Source organism: Canis lupus, chromosome 1 (genome assembly GCF_011100685.1).
Source record: "Canis lupus familiaris isolate Mischka breed German Shepherd chromosome 1, alternate assembly UU_Cfam_GSD_1.0, whole genome shotgun sequence".
Classification (NCBI taxonomy): domain Eukaryota; kingdom Metazoa; phylum Chordata; class Mammalia; order Carnivora; family Canidae; genus Canis; species Canis lupus.
Genome location: NC_049222.1, coordinates 61,811,253 through 61,836,315, shown reverse-complemented (window position 1 = coordinate 61,836,315; position 25,063 = coordinate 61,811,253).

Below are 25,063 nucleotides of genomic sequence, written 5' to 3'. Positions count from 1 at the left end.
TATGAAGTTTATCTGAGCTTGGGCAAATATAAGCCAATAGTAATACCATTTGAAAGCCAGAAATAAAAGAGAAAAGAGAGAAAACAAAAGGGTTGGGGAGGGGGGAGAGAGAGAGAGAATGTTATGAAAATAAAAATTAACATATGAGCCAAACTTGCAGAATCAAAAATATTTCACCTGGGAAAGAAAGACTCTGAGTAACTCTCCACAATTGCTTGTGTGGGCAGGAGTTTCAGAGTTTACACCAAGGCTTTTTGAAACCCATACCTAAATTTTCTTTTTTTTTCCCCATTCTTTTTTTAAAAGTATTGCATAATTTGAGTCTTTTGAGATCTATAATGAGACAGGGAACAAATCAAAAAGTTTTAGGGGATTTTGGCACACAGGCAGGTTGTGCAAATGAATGCTAAGACACTACAGAATTTCATTTCTTATTAGAAACACCTGCATCTACTTCCATAACTTGGAGATTCTAAAGCTACAGCGCTGGGCTGCTCTCACACAGTTACCTAAATAACATCTTTGTTTTATTTATTTATATATTTTCTGGGGGGCGGGAGGGTAGGGAGGAAGGAGAGGGAGAGAGAGAATCTTAAGTGGCTCCACACCCAGCACAGAGCCCCCTCCAGCCTCAATCTCACAACCCTGAGCTCATGACCTGAGCCAAAATCAAGAGTCAGAGCTCAACCTACTCAGCCACCCAGATGCCCCATAACATTTTTATTTTAAAGAGCAAGGTATACTTTCTTGAATTTGGTGATTTGTCTCATTATCTGTGTCCCTTCAAGTCATGCTCCTTCTTGATCGGATTCCTCTCCTCAAGAAAATTTCTCAAGATACTATCAGTGAATGCAGTGCTTAGAAAATTTGTATGGAGTTAAATGTGTCACTGTCCTCTTTCATCAGTGTCTCCTCTTTAATCTTTTCTTCCCATGATCACCAATAAAGCGTCAGTTCAAACTTCAGATCAACGCAGAGAAACCCAGTTTTACCATTCTTACATGTTGTCTCTTTCTCATTGCCATGGGATGGCTTCTGCTCTCTATAAAGGCACGCTGAGTGCATAAGCACATACATAAGTCCCTCCCCCTCACACACACACACTCGCAAACACACACGCACAGACACAAACACCAGACTCCTCGAGAAGGAAGAGAAAGTTTTGAGACAAACGAACTTCTGTGACAAATTTTCCAAACTGGACCCAAAATAGCCCTTCTGCACTAAACCACCAATTCAGTGCAAAGAACTACCATCTGGTTACTGTCAGGTCTGCTAGTGCATAAAAGACTCTGTTTTTATACTTTATTTTTCTTTCCCCAAACATGCTGGGTTTCTTTCCCACTGTGTGTGTTGTGTCTAGAAAAAGCTATACTGAAGCGCTATTGTGGTTTGTACTTGCCACCCCCGAAGGCGATGAGCTACCTTCACTATTTTAAATGATAGACTCTCAAATGCTGACAATGTCCAGTTCTGAAATAACTTTCTTACTGTTTTTATGCAAATTAAGGTTATGATGACTTTACCTAGCATTAGCGTGTGTTCCCACACAGAACCAGAAGAACTGAACTAACACGTCCAGAAAGGAGTGAATTGTCTCTAGTGGCCTTGTTTGAAGATGGTCACGATGCAGATCCTGATCTATACTGCCAGAGTTTCCAACCCCCAGAGTGTGAAGGCCTCACCAAGCGCTTCCCTTGCACACAAGTCCAGCACAGCTGCTTTTATTTCCCTAATAATGCAAATAGCAGAAACACATCTGTTTTCATGCTTCACTGTTGACAGTCCACCAAAAAATGTGCATCCAATAGCTTTTATCCAAATAGACAGAGACATGTTGGGTCCAAAACACAGAGAGGTTATACGATGTTTTGGTTTTAAGTTTGTGCAAGAAATTGAATTTTTGCATTTCATGTCACGCCTAGAACAAATCCCTCTCCCATTCTGACAATATTCTTAGTGAGGTTCCAGACTATTTCCTAGAATGTCTGCAGTGCATTAAGGCTCATTTCTACATTTTATAAAGTATATTTTGAGATAGCTATTTGAAAAAAAAAAAAGAATTATGCAAAGTATTTCAGTTCAAAGCAAGGAGTGGTAAAGAAGTACAAATGCATGTGTAATGCACATAGGATGCAACAGAAAGATGTGAGCAGAAAGAGAATTGCTTCTTTATTGTTACTCAGCTTATCTATATTTGATCTTTCTCCCCTCCAACCCCCCAAAAAACAACCCAGCTTGAAAATAAAAGATTATTTCTCTTTAATAAAAACCTGTGTAGAAAAAATGTTCAGTTCAACAGACAAATAGTTTTCACGGTTTTGGGATAACAAAACATGCAGTGTAATTTTACCACTTGTAAAGTAGAGCAAGGGAGGGGGCATAAGATAAACAGCATGTGAAGTTTTATACTCTCTGCCAAAAAGACTTTTTCAAACATGTCTTTTTGGGATGCCCAGTATAGATGAGTGTCAGATGAGTAACTGTGATCAAGGAAGGTTTTGAGAAGAGAACAAAGAAATGGAAGGTTGTTTGCTTTCATCTTAGAGTTTGCTTCAACCACATCAAATAGACATTAAAATATATGACTGTATGCTACTTAATAATAATAATCTGATTATTATTAATATTTCAGATTACTAGAATCAAAATATTTTAAACACACACCTAGCTTTTCTACCTCTGCTATTAAAATTCAGTTTCAGAACTAAATCTGATTAATCTCTTTTTTGCTATTATTAATCTGAGATTCTTCTGTCTAATAGTAAATAGTTAATTGAGGGGATCCCTGGGTGGCTCAGCGGTTTAGCGCCTGCCTTCGGCCTGGGGCGTGATCCTGGAGTCCTGGAATCAAGTCCCACGTCAGGCTCCCTGCAAGGAGCCTGCTTCTCCCTCTGCCTGTGTCTCTGCCTCTCTCTCTCTCTTTCTGTCTCTCAGGAATAAATAAATACAATCTTTTTTAAAAAAATAGTTAATTGATTATCAAGATGAAGAAGGAATAGAGTCTTTTGTTTCAGATGGAAACATTAAGGAACTTAAAGGGAAACACAATTATCTACTATCTACTCATGTCCCCAAAGCTTAGACTTCAGAAGAACCTATATATATATTTATATAAATAACTTATATATTTATAATTAAATATATATAAATAATATATAATATTCATATATAATATATAAATAATTTATATATATAAATAACTAGACTATTGAGAAGAGTCTAGCTGCTTTTCTAATATAGGAACAAATAATGCTTTCTCAAGGCATTGGATTACTTTGAAGTAAGGGTCTCAACCCCTTCATTACCAGAAGGACCAAATAATACACGAAGATCTAATGCTCTTATAGCAGAAGTGTGCAAACTATTCAATTAAATTTCAAAAATTTTCAAAGATTTATTTCAAGAGAAGTAAAAGGTTCATAGTTGGCACATGCTTTGATCTACCTCTGCACTCCTTTTTATCAAGTCAGCCACACTTTATGATCAATATGAGTTTCCAAACGCTCAAGCACCTGCTTGCACATGTTGAAACTCAACATCAGGTGTGATGCTTTTATACTCTTTAGACAGGAATTTATTAGCTAATAAACCAACAAGAAGTAGCCACTGTCCTTTTATAATTGCTTGTGTTAAAAAAAACTAAATTACCTTGTGAATGCATTTGCCATGTATTCACACAGTGTACTGTACCCTGTGCAGAATACATGGGTGCTGCTGCGCCTTCTTTCCAGAAGATCTAAACTTTTTTTAAACAAATCCAAAATCTATACTGTTAAAATGGAAAGAAGTATAAAAAGGAAAAAAAATTAATATAAGGACCAGCCTCCCAGTTATAAAGTAGGTATGAGTGAGACACCAGCAGTTTAATTTTTTTCTTGATCTTAGAAAAATCTGAATTTTCTAAGAAAGGGAAAAGACTAGAAATGGGAGAATAAGGCTTTCCTTTAGGCATTTCTTACTGCACAGATGCTGTTCTCTGCTGCTTCCCTCTGTAGTCTTGTTCATACTAAGTCCAAAATTTTATTCTGCTAAACATTGTTCTCTGTGATGATTCATCATTTACAAAATTAAAAGGTCTACTAGAAAAAATTCTTTACTAAGTAAAGAAGGACCTGAATTTTAATCCTAATTCCTCCATTAATTGGGAATTTATTTTGGCCAAGTTCACTGAAGTGCTCCATGACTCATTTTAACTCATTGATAAAATGAGGGTAATGATGTCTGTGTTGTCTTACAAAAATATGAAAAATAGAGAGCATTTGAACCTTACATGTGTTCTATATTATTATTGTTAGTAAACCTGCCAAAAATTATTTCTAAATTTAAAACCAACAGTCACAAATGAATTTTTCATTTACTCAGGCGTATGGAATTTTGAAGCACATTAAAGATCTCTAAGTGGCCTTAGGAAGTGAGTGGTAAAACAATCCAGCTTTGCCAAATACTGGGAGTTATAAAAACTTTACTCTGCCCCCAGCCACACTGGTCTTCTTCCAGTTCCCACTCACAACCTTTTAATCTAATCAATGAACTTGGCGATTTACATACAGGATTAGGACAACATAGTGAGTAGCTTTTTTATGGTTCTGTCCAACCATATCTCTCAGCATTTCCCCTCTCTCCCTGTGATCCAGCCATAAAGGGCTTCTGTTTATACCAAGCCTTTGTTATGGTGTCAGGACTTTTCCCCTTGGACTATTCACCACTGCCCTATATCTTTACCTGGCCAATTTGTTCTCATGCCTCTCAGATCTCTCCTCAAAGTTTACCTTTGCAAAGGGCCTTTAGTGACCATGCTATCTCCACAGAAAGAAGTCTCTCCCGTCACTCCCCATCACATTGTCCTCATAGCCCCCTTACCACTTTTATTTATCTCATTCATTTGTGTGTACGGTATTTGATCCAATGAAAATGAAATCATCCTTTATTCTTCTCTTTTCCTCGCTCTGACGCCCTATCAGCCTGTCACCTTTACCTCCAAAATGTATTCAGGAAATGACCATTGATGTTCATCTCCACTGTTATTATGCTACCTAGTTACCAACATCACTGCTTTAGACTACTGAAGTATCTCTCTAGTTGAAGGACCTGCTTCTGCATCTATTCTCACATATTCAATTTTTTTTCATGAAGTCATAATGATCTTTTCAAAAAACTTAAGTCACACTCCTCATGTACCTATTTAAAATCCTTCAGTGGTTTCCCAAACTCAGAAGAAGATTCAAACTCTTTACCATAACCTGTAAGGCCTGACCACTTCTCTAATCTCACCATCTACCTTCCTCCTTTCTGACCAGCCGTTCTTCTGTTGGCTTTCTTCCTGTTCCCCCAGGGGATTCACTAATTGTCCATGCTTGAACACATGTCCTCCTTGCCTTCACGTGAGGGTTTGCACTCATCATTCAAATCTTATCTCAAATGCCACTTGTTTAGACAGGTGCCCTTCTTGATCTTTCTCTATGATTTGCCACTTTCCATCATTTTGCTAATTTTTTTTTTCTCCATGGCACTGATCACTATCTGAAATAATCCTATTCTTTTATTTTCTCACTTGTAAATTCTCCTTCTCTCCCACTAATATGTTAGATCTCTGAAAGCAGAGTCTTTATTTTTTCTTATTCATTGTGATTTCTTCAGTACTTAGAGTGGGATCTATCAAAATAGGAGAATCTTAATTCAGTATTAAATGAATTAATGAGTGGTTCATTGCCTATCTTCCTCCCATGAGGGAGGAACTTGCCCGTCACATACGCCACTGTATTCCCATCACCCAGCCTAGAGCTTAATGAATACTCATTAGTTATTTTTTAGATATTTGTTGAATGTAAGATAAATAAATGACTTAGTCTGAAGAAGGTAATAGATGTAAGCATTTTAGGCTGCAAACCAAAATATATTTATAAAAGATCTTGTGTCATCAGAAGTTAGAAACTCTAATATCTTTTGGCCAGCCTAAACAAAGGGCAAGTAGCCAAGATTTTCCTTTGAAAGATGTGATTGAGTCAGTAAGTATAGATTCTCATTCCAGACCAAAGTACTCAACTCCTTAGCTGCCAGGATCATTGCCCATTGATGGCTCTCAGCTAAGTCCTCTCAGGGATCTCTCTCTGTTGAACAGAACTACCTCTTCAAGATTATGTCTCTTCCAAGGAGAGCCTGCATCCGATGACAGTTGATGAAGGGGTATAAAGGTCTAGCTCTCCACCCCAATTTGAAATATCTCCAAAGTGCAATCCCACATTCAGAGCTCTTGATAGGGTTGGTTGAGGTCTCTATTGTGATTCTCTTCTAGGTCTTCAGCTTCTCTCCAGGCCCAGTCCAACTTCTCCAACTCTCCAAGTGCTGCTATAATGAGAACTCACCTAGAGCACCTGCAGGATTTCTATCCAAGAATCTGTTTCCAAGAGAACCTGGCCCATGCAATTATTAAAGTAACTTTAATTTATGACATATAGTTTTTCTTTGAGTTGCTAATGATTTTGACTCCAATTCCAAAGTGTGGTTTTGTCTCCACACCACCAAGCAGTTCTCTGATACCAGCTGGGTGTGGTATAGTTCAACTCAATTCTGACACTATCTACTTGGGAGATATCATTTCTTGGATATGATACTTGGGAGTATCATTTTCTACAAGTTAAGGACTCAGTCCCACAAGACTACTCACTTCGTCCCCTGTGCTTCTGACCAACTGGCTATAGACTGGCACTTTCAACAATCCCCTCCCTGGGTTCAATTAATTAGCTAGAGTGGCTCATAGAACTCAGAGAGATGAATACTCATTTTACTTACTAGGTCACCCATTTTTTTAGGTCACCCATTTATTATAAAAGGATATAACTCAGTAATAGCCAGGGCAATATATCAGGAAAGGGCATGTTCTTTCTGAGTGCCCAGCTTTCCTTGTATCTACATGTATTCACCAACCTGGAAGCTCTCTGAACCCAGTTCTTTTTCTGGTTTTTATGGAGGTGTCATTATATAGACATGATTGATAAATCCTTAGCCATCAGAGACTAATTCAACCTCTAGCCCTTTTCTCTACCCCAGAAGTCAGGGAGGTGGAACTGAAATTTCCAACTGTCCAATCATGAGGTTGGTTCCCCAGCAACCAGCCTCCATCCTTAGGTGGGGTCCAAAAGTCATCTCATCAACATAATATCTCATCAACATAACAAAAGACACCTGTGTTGCTCTCCTCACTTAGGAAATGCCAAGGGTTTTAGGAGCTCTGCCAGAAATAGAGATGACCAAATAGTTATTTTTTTTATTATAAATCACATCACAGTTCTCATGATTATCATTACTTTTTGTATGAGAATACCATAAGTTAAGTATTGGTATCATACAGAAATAAGCAAAAGATAGAGGGACCATTTTGAGGAGCTCACTCTCTTGCACTTTAGGGAAGAAACAATATGGTACAATATTCTATAACAATAGTTATAGAATACTGCTAGATGAGTAGAAGATGCATAAAATAATAAACTGTCAAATAAAAAGCATAAGCACTAAATTTATATCATATGCAGAACCACATCACTTGTTCTTTCATAGAAAGAGTGTTCTTACATGGACAAAAATCTGAATATAAGCAGGATGTCTCTAAGAAGATGCACAAAATGTCATAAAATCCAACCATTAAAATCATAAACTATATGTGCAGAAAAAAACTCTCAGAACTCACCTAAAGCTTTTTGCTTATTTGCACCCTAATTCTAAGAGCCTTGATTTTCTGGTTTGGATCTGGCTATGCATTACAAGTTCTAAGTGTGTGTGTTGCCATGATTTTACAGTAGTGGAAGATACATGAGACAGGAATGTTTCAGAAGGACAGAACCATAGAAGTTGTGAGTAGATCAATGGTCAGTAAGGAGCTCTGAATAGGAAAATTTGCATTCAAATTTGGCTTTTTTACCTCCTTGTTTAATTATTTCACTTGAACTCTCTGTTTTTAAAATCTCAGTAATTGTGATTGGCAAAACAGTCAACCCCAAAGATGTTCACCTCCTACAATGGTCATTATAAAGATCACATCAAATAATGCTTGCAAAATAGTACAATTTTTGGTACATAGAATGGTAATTATGGTCGGTATGTTTGGGAACAAAACTTTACTGTTCACTTCAATGGCAAAGTCACTATAGCAGGGCCTCAATATAAAAAATAAGTTAAATTTGCATGCTGGTCTTTTAAGAGAGCAAGAAAATGTAAATATATTTTTCTCTAAAAATTCTTTTTTAAAAGATTTATATATTTATTTGAGAGAGAGTATGTGCACTCATACACACACACACACACACACACACACACACACACACATACAGGTGGGGAGGAGCAGAGGGAAAGAATCTTCAAGCAGACTCCCTGCTCAGCATGGAGCCTGATGGGAGATTCAGTCCCAAGACTGATGAGATCATGACCTGAACTAAAACCAAAAGTCAGACACTAAGCTGACTGAGCTACACAGGCACCCCTAAAATTTTTTAATCTGAAAAAACCCTAGATTTTATTTGCCTATAAAATGCTCTTAGGAAAAGCATACCATTTCTTCATATGTCAGATAGATTATTTATATAGCTGTATGTGGAGAACAAATCATGGCATTCCCAAGGTCAAACACAATATCTATAGTGGAGAATCTCACCAGCCCTTCTTGAATATATTTACTACACTTCATACACTCTGATAATGATCTGATGAAGAAGGGTATAGAGTATAGAACTAGTATCATCCCACACAAATATATATATAACTACATAGAGAAGAGAAATTGCTGAATGTTTATCTGTAGGAATAGAAATATGCCCTTATGCCAGAATTTAGGTAAGATAAAGTTTTTATGTTGGAAAACAGATTGTAAATAGGTGAAAAGAAAAAATAAACCAACAAGGAAATGACGACTTAATGATATGATTCTAAGATTATAGACTCCAGTTTTGCATTTTAGGTTATGAGTGAGAGGGAGAGTAAATCTTGGGGATCATTTTCACTGGTAACTTTAAAACACTCTTGGAGGGCATGTGCTAGGCTTTTGTGAAACTTCTACAAGTCTATGGATAAAAGAGATAAATGAAGACGATGTAGCCATTTTTTATCTAATCTAGATTTATTGTACTTAAAAGACTGATATTATTCTGAGATTGTATTGTTCCTATTTCTTGGCATCAAATTCTTCTTTAATAAAATGAGAATAGGGATCCCTGGGTGGCGCAGCGGTTTAGCGCCTGCCTTTGGCCCAGGGCGCGATCCTGGAGAGCCGGGATCGAATCCCACGTCAGGCTCCCGGTGCGTGGAGCCTGCTTCTCCCTCTGCCTGTGTCTCTGCCTCTCTCCTCTCTCTCTCTGTGACTATCATAAATAAATAAAAATTAAAAAAAATAAAATAAAATGAGAATAGAACTTTGCATTTTTAAAATGCTCTTATTTAGCAGAAGAAGAAAGAAAAAAGAAACAAAGAAGGAAACAAAGAAAATTTAGAGTTGGTAGCCCCATGTCAACTTTTGTTTTTAATTTTACTGACCCATGAATCCCAGGAGTCTCAGAGCAGCTGCTACAGTCCTCCTTCTCTGTTTTGCAGGGGAAGACACCAAGGCCTGGAGAGGTAAAATATCCTTCTCAGGATTCCTGACTAATCGGTGGCAGCACTAAGCCTAGAACCCAGTCATTTTCAGTCTTTTATCAATGGTCATTAATATAACTTTTTTGAAGAATAAAAATAGCTGTGCTTCCACCCAGAATTTTGAACATTTTTTTCTAAAATAGATTATCAAAGAAGTTCCAATGTTTGTTGACTTATCAAAAGTGTATTATGCATATCTAAATTTTTTTGTATTTCAGCAGAGAATCTAATATAAAAATATTGCCTTTACTTGTGTTTACTTTAGGATTAACTCACTCTTTTCAGAAATACCTGACCCATAGGGCACCTCTGTCTCAATAAAAGATAGAAGCTAAGTGACAACATGTCAGCCCAGCAGGTGACAAACATTCACATCCCAGAAGGGCAAGTGCTTAGAATTCTCAGTTGGATTTTAAGTGTTTTGGAAATGTTAGAAGAAGTCAGAAACTCTAGTACCTTTTGGCAGCCTATTGAAAGGGCAGGTAGCCAAGAATTTTACTTTAAAACATCTAATTGAGTCAGTAACTATGGGTGGTTTTTATTATTAACGTTGCTAGTGGTAAAGATAAGCATTTGTTTGGAGGTAGTGTAAATATCTCTGCCCTGAGATAAGTAATATGCATATCTGGAGAGATGACAAAAGGCAGCCTCCCCAGAGACCTGACACTGGTTTTTCCAGGCCTTGAGAAGTGACAGAGTTGTTTCCTTAGCTGCTAGGAAGCATTATATTAGGTACATTCTTAAATAAAACACAAGGATGTAACTTGAATCCCTAAGCATGCTACACTTAGATTGGTTTACTCCGGTTGTCTGAAAATGAAAGTTTTTATAATTGTGTACATAATGTCTTTGAACTCTGAGCATCTGCCTGAAACAGCTGTTTCTGATTCAAATTAAGCCAAAGCTTTTCACCAGTGGAGAATCCGCAGCAGATAAGAAGAAAAAAATGTGGGTGTTATTGGGACTGTGCAAGTATCAACTTTCTTCTTTTCACTTCAGATTACGTGCCAGAGGCCCTTGATCATTTTATTTTGAAAAATAGATGCCGTTTAATATTAAAAGTTGAAAATCTTCAAAGACATTACATTTTTTTCAGGTACAGTGCCAATTAGACCAGTTCATTAATTAAAAAGTATTTTAATTCTCCAACAACAACAACAAAATCATTGTGTAGGTGACTTCTTTGTTTGCAGAAGCCTTTGTTTCCTATCATATCTTGTTTGGGAAATTTATAATTCCTACTATTATGGGAGCTGTATGTCTTATTCTAAATTCATACTGGTTTTATGTGTCACCTTGACTAGGCTATAGTACCCAGCTATTCAATGAAAGTTGAAAGGCTTTAAAAGAAAGCACTGAGGCTCTTTTGAGGAAGAGAAATTTCCAAACATGAACATAGCAGTTCTTAATTGATAGCAGTAGCATAATCAGAATCAGAACTCATCATGCAAAGTTTTAGGTGGATTTTTGAAGAGGTGAGGGACTGATTTTCAATGTACAGAGAACATCTGAAGAGCGTGGACACTCCAGGTAAATATTAGTAGACTATGGCAGGATAAGGATTATCCCCAAAGAGAGTCAGGTCACTTACCATTAAATCAGAGTTTATAGCAATATTTTAACATTGGGTAGAAGAGATCCCAAAGTAACCTTCTACTATTAAGGTAGGAATCTGAAGCATTCGCATCACAAATATCCAAATGTTTCTTTAAAGGAGATGTTTTTGGGGACCCTGGGTGACTCACTTGGTTAAGCATCTGATTCTTGATTTCAGCTCAGGTCTAGATCTCAGGATTTAGATCTCAGGGTCATGAGTTCAAGCTCTAGGCGTGGAGCCTCCATTAAAAAGAAATAATAAAATAGATGCTTTCATTACACAAATATAAAAAACCAAAAGCCACTGTAATAAATAACAAATTCAAGGAAATGTGTTTAGCTCAATGCACAGTCATTTTTCTCTTGTAGATGTTAAAGTGTGTGTTAATTATTAATATCATACACACACACATACAAATACATCTTTTTAAAGTTTCTCTGTGCCTTAGCATCTCATTATTTCATGGAAACTAAAATTTCTGCATGAGTTTGATTCAAAACGAAGGTTATCAACAGACTGCCAATGCTAACAATTTAAGTTGTCTAATTTGTCTGATGCCGATTAAATCATTCTGAGCAACCACTCAATTATAATTTGGCATCTCTTATTTCCCTCTTAGTAAACATAAATACTCTTTGCTTGGCAGTTTTAGTTTTTTATTACAAGTTACCCACTGGACTTTCTTTATAAATCAGTTTCTCGTCAGTATATTGTATATCAGTTCAGAAGCCTTAATTCATCATCTCAAAGCATACTGACAAAAAATTCTAAGGATCTAGAAAACTGGAGAACCAATCTCTGGAATGTAATGCCCACTTTAAATCTTCCTTCACCAAAGTCCTATTGATCATTTTGCCTCTCAAGACAAAGTGGTGACATGAGTCCTCCCACGTGTTTTTTTCTTTACACTTTGAATAAATCAAAATTATATCTAGTTAAGGATCAAAATTCCCAGAGGGAGATAACAGAGACTTCTGTAAAGGTAAGAGAATAAAAAATCCTTTACTCTTCCACTGAAAAGATCTGATGTTATATTTTCTTTTAGAGATCATTAACACACCTGGATGTTTATATTTTGCATGGCATATCAGAAAAAATAAGATGAAGAATTACCAGACATGGATTCAAGTCCTTCCTCTGACACTATTTATCATCTGGCATTAGAACATCAGCTTGAGGCACCTGGGTTGGTTAAACATCCAACTCTTGACTTCAGTTAAGGTCATGATCTCGCTGTCCTGAGATGGAGACCCATTTTGGGCTCCATGCTCAGTGGGGAATCTGCTGGATGTTTTTCCCCTCCCCCTCTACCCGTACCTCCCCTCTCTAAAATTCTATTCTGGGAGAAACCCTTTCATTTTGTTTACAGTCTACTAGCAGTAAATCAGGAAAATAGGATAGAGCAACTCAATCCAGCAGAAGGAAAAGATCCAAAACAAGATATTATTTCCAAAAACAAATATGAAACTTCAGCCATTATTGCAAACTTAATTACCATGCCTTAAAGTGTTCCATAATTATTATCAACCCCCTTAATTTATGCCATCCACATGAGGAATACAAAAAAGAAGAGAACAAAATTGTGGCCAAAACTCCAGTAGCTGAGATGTTATGAGCCAAGGGTCTAAAACGTTGTTAGGCTGTGAAAACACACGTACAGGGAAATCGGCCAGTGATCCTTAGTTTTTAAAGTACACCTTGCTCATTTCTGTTAACAGATTCAAAATTCCAGAATAGGCCCTGGACATTTGTACAGTAAAATATGGTGTCTGTAAAATCAGGGTCACCCTAACCCGTGAAAGAAAAAAAAAGAAAGGCACTATGCGTTTCTGACTTATCTGGAAAATCTTAGCTATGTTTTTGAGATCACTCTCTGTGAGGTTTTATATGAAAATGCCTCTCTTTATCCCACTGCCTACTGCATGAGCTTGTGTATATAAACATCAAGCATTTTTAAATGCTCTGATGTCTTTATAAATAAATTTGTCAGATAACACTGTGTTTTTCATTTGTGAATGATTACCAAGTGATCTTTAGAAATTGGGAAATTTGCAGGAAAAAAATTTTTATTTTTAAAATATTCCCCTTTTAGGAATAATCATCTTCCTGCTGTGTAATTCTTTTAATTTTAGTAATTAAAATTACATTTTTCTTTCACAAATATTTCTATCCTCTTGGAATACAGTTTAAATTGCTATGTTTCATGGAAAACACATGATGGCTGATTTTCCCTTGAATCAGAAGTATTTCTCAAGTTATCCCAAATATATTCTATTTCCTTAAAAGGCAGCTTGGGGCACAGATGGGAAGGATAAAGCCCTTTATAATCATTAGAAGTATTGGCTTCCTGTACAAATTTTTTCCTATCAGGTTCCTATCAGCATTTCTATCAAAGAACTGAGCTTCCAGGCCTTTAATTCTTATTTTTCTTGATGGAGCCTTTTCCAAATTGATGTTTTGCATGGTATGGTAACAGAAATATGTACAGTAATGTATAGGGAGAAAACCAAAATGAGAGAACTAAAATAATGACATAATGCAGAGTTACTATTTTAATGGCAGCCAGTAAAAGAAACAAGAGGAAAATATTCTGCAAACTTCAGCGAAAAGAGCATTGAGCTTAGGTTTGGGCCTTTCTGGTTTCTCTGCTATCTTGCCTTGAAGAGACTTTTGTCTCTCAGCTATAAAATGAACATGTGCACTTTTATTTCCCTTCAGGTTTAAAAAGCTAAGACGTATTTTTAACTCATGTATGTTATGGGCTAAGTTGTGTCCCTTCTAAATTCATATGTTGAAGCATTGACCCCTAGTACCACGAATGTGATTGTATTTGGAGATAGGGCCTTTAAAGAAACGATTAAGTTAAAATGAGATCATTAGGATGAGCCCTTATCCAATTTGACTGATATCCCTATAAAAAAGAGGAAATTTGAACACAGAGTCAGAGTATATGCACACAGAGGAAAGACCATGTGAAAATACAGCAAGAAGGCTGCTATCTGCAAGCTAAAGAGAAAGACCTTAGGAGAAATCAAACGTGCTGAATTTTTTGTCTTAATCTTTGGCCTTCAGAACAGTAAGAAAATTTGATTTCTGTTGTTTAAGCCATTGTCTGTGATATTTTATAGCAGCCCTAGCACACTAATACAGTGTGCAATGGTACTGAGCATTAGTTTTATTCCTTCTTTAAGACAAGTAAAAAGAACTTTTAATTTTAAATATCGTATTCCACATCAAAAAATATCTCATGTATAAATTAAAATTTACATTTACCAAATAAAAGTAAGATATCTTACAGTTCATATCTTGTTTTGCTATTTTAACTTTTAAACACAATTAAAAATTCTCTGCAACATAGAACAGGGATTGGCTAATTTCTGTAAAGGGCCAGATGATAAATATTTTAGATGTTTTTGACCACATGACTTTTATTGCAACTACTCAATTTTGCTGTTGTAACAATATATAAACAAAAATGTGTGGCTACGTTCTAATAAAACATTATTTATAGGCACTAAAATTTGAATTTCATATAATTTTCACATATTTTAAAATAGTATTCTTAGTTTGAAAATTTTCAAATACTAAAAAAAAGTAAAAAATCATTCTAAGCTTGCTGACTGTCACCATAGTTTGCTGACCCCAAAATGGTATAACAAAATTGAAAGTGACCAGCTTCTGTTTATTCCTCTCTACATCACTGTTTATTTATTTTAAATCTATGTTTAATTGCAAAAATATGTAGCATCATGGTGGTTTGAGGCCAGACCAAAGCAGATGAAAGCTCAAATGAGTCCTTACCGGTAAGAATTTACCCTAGAAATGAAACCACACAGTTGAGTCTGTGCGTGTCAGCAACACTATATGACTCAGAGTTCTCTGAATTAATTTCCATATAGAAATCAATGTTTACTATAAGATAAGCAGCAAAATATGCTAATTTTAAGCTTACATTTATTGTTAAACCTCATCAGTAAATAAAATATCATTTAGGAATTGAGACTGCAAACTAGCCTGCAGGCCAAATTCTGCCTCTGCTTATTTCTGTAAATAAAGCTTTATTGGAACACAGACACTCTTATCCATTTATATACTGTCTATGGCTACTTTTTCTCTACACTGGCAAGGTTAAGTAATTGTGACAGAGACCTTACATTCCCCAAAGCCCAAAGTGTTTACAGAAAAAGTTTGCTGACCCTAAGACCAACAAAACATTTTTTTCCTGGGAAAAGTATTTAAACACTGAGATTCTTTAGAATGGCTGGGATTTGATGCTAATAAAGAGCAAAGCAACCAGAGTAAATGTATATACTTATTGCCTGCACCTAAGGTAGACCATGTCCACTGCCCTGTACTTGGTACGCCACTAATGTATAAAAAAACTTTTGACTGAGTAACGATCTAGGGCTCAGACTCCATAGATATTTGGAGTTGTACAATTCCTTACACAACATATTAATTGGGCCTTAGATTCTACTTGGCTGATCCTATAGAGCTATTTGAATACATAAATATAGATGAGATAGAAGAACCTTCGAGGAGAAAAGTGTTTGGAAGGTGTCATCCCTTCTCTTTGAGGTTCAAAATGATTTTAAAACAAATAGTAGACTATTTCTGTTTTATCTACAATTGCTTGAGCTGCACCCTGCACATAAAAAACACTCAATACATATTTACAGTCAGACAAAGGAAGCTCCAACCAGGGAGAGATGTCAGGAAAAGATCATGGATGATGGATGAGAACATGAAATGGATAATGTAGGTACTGGCCAACTTAAGGATGAGTATTGATTCCCCTACACAACCCAGCCAGCCTAGAACCTTGGGTGCACTTGGGGAAATTTGCTATGTGAGTGAATCTAGGGGATTACTTTACACCATTAAATTGGTAAATTTGGGGGCCCAAGTTAAGTGTGTGTGTGTGTGTGTGTGTGTGTGTGTGTGTGTGTGTATGTTGGGCAGACCTCACTGAAGGAAGTAACATCCTCCAATTTGTTTGAGAACCACCTCCATTAGTGGAGCCTGGTGATTCAGTCATGGCCAAACCTTTGTTTTAGCAGACTCAGAGACCCAAGATTCAATAGTAGTGAGCTCAAAGATAGACATGGAGCCAACAGAACTAAGTCTATGAGATTGTCAAGACTTGGACCTTAAGCTGTCACCCCAGGGAGGCAGTAGATATGAAAGCCTTAGGAGCTGATAGTAGAGTAGGGACCTCCAAAATATAACACTAGGCAGTCAGCTCTTTAGGAGAGAATAGTAGAGTGGGTTGGATGAATTCCTGTTCAGTAGGAAAAAAAAAAGAGAGAGACAAGAATTGATTTCCTGACCACTAAGATATGTCAAGATATGGACAAGTGAGCCTGAGAAAGACTGACAATCTTACAGAGAAAATGGATAGATATTACAAAGAATGGCAACTGGGATTCTAATATAATTTTTTAGTCATTGACCGTTGAGACAAAAATATTTAGGTTACAGAGTTAAGGATATATTCAACCAGAAATACCTAAGTAATTTGTAAGTATTGCTTAATAACATCTAGCTCTGTCATGCCTCTCTTCAGATACATTAAATCTTGCTTTAAAGAGAAGCCATGGTCTGGCACATTTTGATTTAGGAGGTTAATCTAAGTCTTTACAGTGGCAGGGGACAAAGATGAATGATGTAAAGTCAAAGTCATCAGTAAAGGGAATCTTTCTTACTAATATGTTACCTAAAATGACTATGTGTGCTCTGTTTTTGACATTGTTAATAGAACACATATATTAGCCATCTCCTATTTCTTCACTTTTGGTTATATTCTTATCCAGCAATAGATTTGTTTTACAAATTTGCTACAATGGGGTGAAAGGGTCAAAACTTTTAATTTTTGTTTTGCTTTGTTTACTTTGTAGTTTTTATTTCTAACATTGTCTTAGCCTGATTGACATGCTGTAATCATTGAACTATGTCAACATCCTTTGATAGTGATGGTTATTTTTTATCTCACATTCAGGATATTAGTTTAATTTGTTTTCTTTTTGGATAGAGTTTTCCAGTGATTACTGAGCTCTATCAGGTAGTAGACAATGAATGGCTAGTCATTCTTCTGACTCTTCAAAAATACAGAGTTAAAAAGCTGACCTTCACATAGAAAAATCTCAAGTTTCAAATACTACTACTAGCAGGAAAAATCGTTAATAACATCTAGGCAATGTGTTTATTGGTTTTGTATTTATTACTTAAAATTCTCAAACACAAGAAAGAATATATATTTATACCCATTTTACAACTCGAGACCTTAGAGCTTAGAAAGGTTGAGTGACTCACACAAAGTGAAAAGAATGTATGGTCACTCATAATTAACAGAGGATTCCTTTAAATTTCAATTTCCTCTTGTATAAATAAATGACTATTCTAGCTCAATGAGTCAGAAGTGCATCTTGAAAAGGTGTACACTTTAAAAATGTATACAAGGGCACCTGGGTGGCTCAATGGTTGAGCATCTGCCTTTGGCTCAGAGCATGTTCCCAGGAGCCTGCTTCTCCCTCTGCCTGTCTCTATCTCTCTCTGTGTGTGTCTCTCATGAATAAGTAAATAAAATCTTTTAAAAAAATAAAATAAAATGTATACAAAAATAAGCAAAGAGGAAACTGGAAAAATTTTTTATCTCTGGTGCAAATAGGATAGATCTCAATATAATATTAGACTGTTATGTGTAATATGCCACATGTGATGTAATTTGGACCAAATTTAATTGGAACTGAGAGCCAATGATCATTCCTTAGCTTTTGAACTTAGGACAGTGATGCAGAGAGTGGATGGAAAAAATGCTCTGTGGTTCACACCAGGAAAGGCACAGCCTAGTAGTGTAGGTGGATTGTAAGAAGGACAAGAAAGAGCAGAGATGAGGGCCATTTCCCCCAACAAACGAGAAAGGGCGGTGGGGCTGGAGTACATGTTCAATAAAGATAACCTCTCCCTACTTTGTTTCTGATCAGAAAGAATAAGATATAAAGTGTGATAACCTCATAAGAGCAGAGGAGAAACACATGGGGAAAAATACTTGTTGATTAATAATGCACATGAAAGGAAATCTATAAATTCAATTCTTAGAAAAATTGCTAGCTCATCCTAAATTTGGGAAGTTTAATAGTGTTGAAAGGATACTTCTCCTAGAGACAAGAAAATCTCCAACCCCATGGAGTCAGGTGCAAAAAAATTTGAGAAGAGTTACACCTGGGTGGCTCTGTTGGTTAAGAGACAGACTCTTGGTTTTGGCTCAGTTCAGGATCTCAGGGTCTTGAGATCGAGCCCCTGGGCATGGAGCGTGCCGAAGATTCTCTCTCTCTCTCCATCTCTCTCTCTCCCTGTTCTGACCTACCTCCTCAACTTGTTCTCTCATGCGCACAAATGCTCCCTTTCAAAAAATATTTTTTTTTAGGAGAAATTACACAAAAGTCTCAAACTAATCATGGTTTTGGCTTCCTATCACTCTCATGAAACAAGATAATTAAACATAGAAAACATATATCTTCAAGAAAAAGAGTTGCCAGGACAAGAAAAATAGACTGCCAAGATTTCATTCATTCTATTTTAGACAACTAACAGACCCAGGAAAATTAGGATCATCCAAAAGGATGAAACTGTGAAGAAATGAATACAAATTATAAAATAAATATATGAGCAATATCTTAGAAGATATATGCCATGTAGCAGAGGAAAACTACAGAGTATAACATCTTCATATTTTCAAAAAAATTTACCAAAAAGTGGAAACTTAAAAAAAAATGGACTTTATAAAATGAAATCATTAAATAATAAATGGAGGACATGAGAAAAGAATCCGTAGTGTTAACACCAAAAGACTTTTAAAATCTAATTAGAAACTGGTCTAAATAGACATTACTGAAAACAAAAGCAATGATATGAAAATGTGCTTGAGAAAATTGTACAGAATGCAAAAATGAAGAAATTACAGAAAATATGCTAGCTATGATGGAAAATAATAATGATAAAATATTTAGAGAACTGGTATGCATGAAAACACAATAAGATGGTTGAAACTACCAGAAATACTTAAAGATATAATAGACAAGTTCACAGTAAATTAAAGGAAATCCAAATAAACAAAAAAAATTTTATTTTTTTGACCATTTAAAAAAGATTTTATTTATTTATTTAACTTTTTTTCTGAGTTAATGTTTTTATTTTCTTCAGATAAATATCCAGAAATGGAATTTCTGGGTCGTATGGTAGCTCTGTTTTTATTTTTTAAGAAACTGAATCTGGTTTCCATAGTGGTTATACCAATGTACATTCCCATCAATAGCACACAAAGGTTCTCTTTTCTCACACTCTCACCAGCTCTTGTTACATCTTATCTTCTTGGTAATAGCCATTCTGTCAGCTATGAAGTGATACCTCATTATGGTTTGATTTGTATTCCCCTGATGATTAGTAGTGTTGAGCATCTTTTTGTGTACCTGTTGGCCATCTGTATGTTCTCTTTGAAAAAAAAATGTCTATTCAGATCCTCTGCCCATTTTTTGAATTGTATAATCTGGTTTTTTTGCTCTTGAATTGTATGAGTTCTTTATATGTTTTGAATATGTATCCCTTATCAGATATATAATTTGCAAATATACTTTCTGCTTCAGTAGGTTACCTTTTCATTTTTTTCATGACTTTTCGCTATGCAGAAGCTTTTTAGTTTGATATACCCCCACCTTTTTTTTTTTTTTTTTTTTTACCCCCACCTTTTTATTTTTGCTTTCATTGCCTTTGCTTCGGCATCAAATTTTTTAATTTAAATTCAATTTGCCAACATATAGTATAACACTCAGTGCTCATTCCATCAAGTGCCCTCCTTAGCGCCTGTCACCCAGTCACCCCATCTTCGCCCTTTCACACATCCCCTTTGTTTCCCAGAGTTAGGAGTCTCTCATGGTTTGCCTTCCTCTCTAGTTTTTCCCCACTATGTTTCCCTCCTTTCCCTTATAGTCCCTTTCACTATTTCTTATATTCCGCATATGAGTGAAACCGTATGATTGTCCTTCTCTGATTTATTTGTTTTAGAGAGAGAGAGCTTGAGTGAGGGGAGAGGCAGAGGGAAAGATCTCAAGCAGACTCTGTACTGATCATGGAGCCTGACATGGGGCTGCATTTCACAACTGAGATCATGACTTAGGCCAAAATCAAGAGTCAGATGCTTAACTGATTAAGCCACATAGGCACCCCAAAGAAATTTTTTTTTAATTAATTGAAGTACAGAAAAGAAAATTGATGAATTTATACCAATAGCATCTTCAAGGGTAGGGTGAAGGCAGGAATGTATCAATCACTGTAGCTGAATAATTTGGATTTAGAATTCACATGGAGGCAGAACTTAGTACAGATACACAGCTCATTCATAAAACTGAGATTAACTCAGTGAAAAGGAGACCACAGGGAATTCACCCATTGGAAGGAAGGGGAAACAAAAAATTTACCTGTGTCTTTCTGGACTCATGGGAATTGGAAGTCCAAAGTCTGCCTTACGACACACAACTCATTGCAAATAGCCATGTCAGTTAGGGTTAAAATATTACAATGCCATATTTATAATCGTTTTTTACATATAATCTCTGGATCTCTAAAACTTCCTAAAGTCACATTCTCGAAGTCCTTGGGAAACCTGAAAATAAGACAACAGGCTGAGACCTAAGTAAAGCCAAAGTGAATTCTGAGTCCTGAACCTTAGCGAGAGAGGTAAATTGAAACTTAGGTTTTGAGTTTTTCTGATGTGATGGTTTTTGAGTTAAATAACATTTAACTATTGGACTACCTCTGTTGTGTTTCTGTCAATGTTCTTACCTGAAAGCAAGTTGATTGTGAGGTTTTTAGAAGGTTATTACTTATGATCAGCAGAGAAAAATTTTATTAACTGCTATTCTTGGTGATCCAGAGGATAGTGGTTTATGATGCAAGAATGACCTTATTTTCTCCTTTGAAATAAAAGAGTTGAAATTGATACCACTTAGTATGTATTTCTGAATGTTAGTTGGAACAGAAGACTTTTATTTGGGCCAAGAGATTTTTTTTATAAAAGAACATAGAGCTATTTTATAAAGCAAGTATTTGAGGGGTGGCCTGGGTGGCTCAGTTGGTTAGCCATCCAACTCTTGATTTTGGCTTAGGTCATGATTTCAGGACCGTAAGCTCAAGCCCTGCATCAGGCTCTGTGCTCAGTTCAGAGTATGCTTGAGATTCTCTCTCTCTCTCCTTCTCCCTCTGCCTCTCCCCATTCACTCTTTCTCTCTCTCACACTAAAACAAATAAAATCTTTTAAAAAAAACAAGTATTTGATCTCTTTTTGTGTCTTTAAAAAATCTAACAGACCAATGGATGCAGTAACGATAATACAAACTTCTACTAATTCATAGCCAGCTGTGTAAAGATTACCAGTAACTTATCACAAGTTATGAGACAGGTGCTACTATTATGCAACTTTTACAGATGAGACACTTGGGCTCAAGACAACAGCAAAACTGGTAATAGTCATACCTCCAATTTGGAAATAATAGGAAAGCAATTGTTTTTTTAGCTCAGGATCAGGAAACTTTTTAAATTAAATTAAACTCTTTTAAATTAAAACTGAATGAAAATGGGCTAGGCTATCTTGGGGGGAAGTGAATTTCCCTCATGGAGAAAATCATATAAGGCCAAAAGTATTGTAATTCTAAGATGAAGGTTCAAGCAGCTGAGGCATCTGGTGAGAGCCCATTTTCCGGTTCACAGATGGCTTTGTACTGCAACCTCACATAGTAGAAAGGGCAAGGGGGTCCCTTGGGTCTCTTTTATGAAGGCAGTAATCCCATTCGTAGAGGATCCACCCTCATGACCTGATTGTCTCCTGAAGCCCCATCTCCAAATACCATCATTTTGAGGATTAGGTTTCAACATATGAATTTGGGGAAACATAAACATTCAGTTTGATTGAAATGAACTTTCCAAAAACTAAAATAAAAAAGCAGAAGGAGGAAAAGAGGAAGGAAAGGGGGTATTAGAGAGACTTCAGGGATCTTTTAGAACAGAAAGGAAGTACAGGCTACCTTGAAAGGGGCTAGAATAGGAATAGGAACAGACCACTGCCTTGAAACAGGGCAACCAACCCATCATTAACTTTTCTCTCTGTTCATGTCTGGGCTCAACTACCTGAGCTTCCTCTTACACACTGCCCACCTATCCTTGACCTTCAGGGCCTTCCATTTAAACTGCCTATGGGGATGGTGGAGGCTGCATCAAATGTCTTTGAGATGAAACTGAGGTAGGAGGAAGAGTAAGGCCAGGGGTAAAGATTATGGAAGGGAGGGTTAAAGCAATTGTAAAAAAAAGAGAACTGAGTATAGAAATGGAAAGCAAGGAAAAGATTTTCAGTGAGAAATAATTTACAGTGAGAAATAATATTTTAAGGATATGTCTCATTGAAAAATCAAGGAAAAGCTATCATTTTTTTTAATTAAGGCATAACTGAACATAAGACTCCATATTGCTCAATTGCTTTTTATTTCTATAAAATTAGTTAAAATTCTGCTTAAATTTATTAATACAGGAAGATATTTTCATAATCCCTCTCTTCTTCCCTTTCTCCCTCATTCTTTTTAACAGATCTTGCCCTGTAGAGTTAGGAAATTATAGTCAAGTATCTCCTCTATCAAGAATAAATGTTTCCAAGCCAAACTGTAAATTAGATGTGAAATCTGTCCAGCATAGTTTTATGCTCTATCGTCTTTACTGGTTTCACCTTTCCAATTCCAAAGTAAAAAGTACAAGCTGGAAAGTTCTTATTTCTGTAACACAAAAGTGCTGCATCCGCGTCCATATAAAAAAGTCTTAAACTTCTCAGTAATCCAAGAGTGTTTTTCTACCATATGTTACATATAGTAGTTTGAAATGTGCTTGTACATTTTAGCTCTTCTCTGTCTCAGGTGGAGAATCCTGAGTTCATTTTGCTGTTGTTTTGATGTTTTGTTCTGTTTTGTTTTTCAGAACAAGTCAATTTCAAAGAAAAATACAGAACTTTGTGTGTTCATGATATTCATCCCCTTTTTTTTTAATGTTTCAATGGCTTAAGAAAATCAATGTTCCATAAGCACAAATGAAGTGAGTAATACAATAAAAACAGGCCTTAGGTCATGTTGTAAGAAACTGAATTTGTAAAAAATTAGGATAAACTCAAGCCCTCAATAGCTCTGATTTAATTTCCTGTAGAGTAAATCCATTCTCAGGCACCCGTGGATAAGTTTGTTATTTAGCACTTCACTGAGTCTCTTTTTGAACTTTACAAAGAAACAGACTTAGTGTCACAGGGTCCAAGAGCTTTGCCTTGTTCTCAGTGGGAATGTGGACCATCCCCTGACACATAGCTCTGACCTTTTAGTACATGGTCATTGCTTTTCACCCTTGATCACTGGATAGGAATTATCCATGTGCAGAGAACTGCTTTGTTAACTTTGGTCATACCATACATTCCTAGTAAAAACTAAAGGATTACTGGAGAGAAAAGATGAAAGAGAAATTGAATTACCTATTTTTTATGTACTTTTTAGATATCTTTGTGGGGCATATATTTTGTCTCACAAATATCACAGAATTATTTTGTTTTCTTTTCAGAATATTGAATTTTTTAACCATTAATTTTTTTTTGCTTTTAACAACATAGACATTGATACTAGTAAAAAAAAAAAAAAAAAAACAAATATTTTCCTTAAATATTTACGAACTGGAACATGGCAAGTTTGTCAGAAGAAATCTCCTGTGTCATCTGGTCCAATCCCTTTATCTCCTATGATGCATGTGAAGAAACCCAGGAAGATAGGAATTCCTCCCAAAGTCCTGTAGTAAGTTGATAGGCAGGCTGACCCTTGAACAGAATTCTTTGGACTCATGACAAATGTTATTTTCATAGGATAACTGGTTGCCTCTAGGTGAGTGGGTAATTGGTCCTTTTCTTTCTGGGACTTCCTGCTGTTTTCTGTAACAAATATCATGTTTTTATAGTTAAGGATGTTGTTGATGAAAACATGGAGATGATGCTACGGTCAGAGCTTCTTTCTGGTGTGTTCTGAGCTGCTGAAGACTGATTCACTGAGGACCGAACCTCAGAAATTTCTCAGGTTGTCATGACAAGTTGGCTGAGGGGCCTCCAAGAGCTGCATGACAGAGGATTACCACATTAGCTAAGTGTCTTTCTGAAATCCAGAAGCTTTTGATTTTTCTCTATTGAAGTAGATTCTCACTTCAGAAATAGTTCTCTTTTCAGATAAATTTGCTGTAGAATAGGAGTAAAGAATGTTACTAAGAGAGTTTTTCTCTAAAAATCTTTCATATATTTATACAAATGAGAGAATCCAAAATATTTAGAAGAAGTATTTTTTTCTGACTTAGCAAAAAAAAAAAAAAAAAAGAAAAAGGTATAATGAATATAACTTCCAATGTAGACTACCTCAATATTTCACTAAAAAGTTGGGAAAATGTAGCAAATCTTGAAATTTTCAATATGTTGATAGTTCTTTTTAATTTTCTAAATTTTTCTAATTATGCAAGAAACTTTTAGTCTCAACTTTTGTTTTCATATTTATTTCATACACTCAGAAACTTCCTATAAATTTAGCCATAATATGATTTCATATTACTTTAGTTTTCAGTCAAAATAAGCTAAGTGCTTGATATCTAGGGAAAGAAATAGAATAATTTAAAACATTTCGATCTTAAAATAATATCTCCTCTTGGGAATGTTATGAGAATAATTACTCTCAAAAGATAAAATCATTAAATTCTTTAGCAGAATGGTAGTGTACAATTCCAAAGTTATTATTCCCA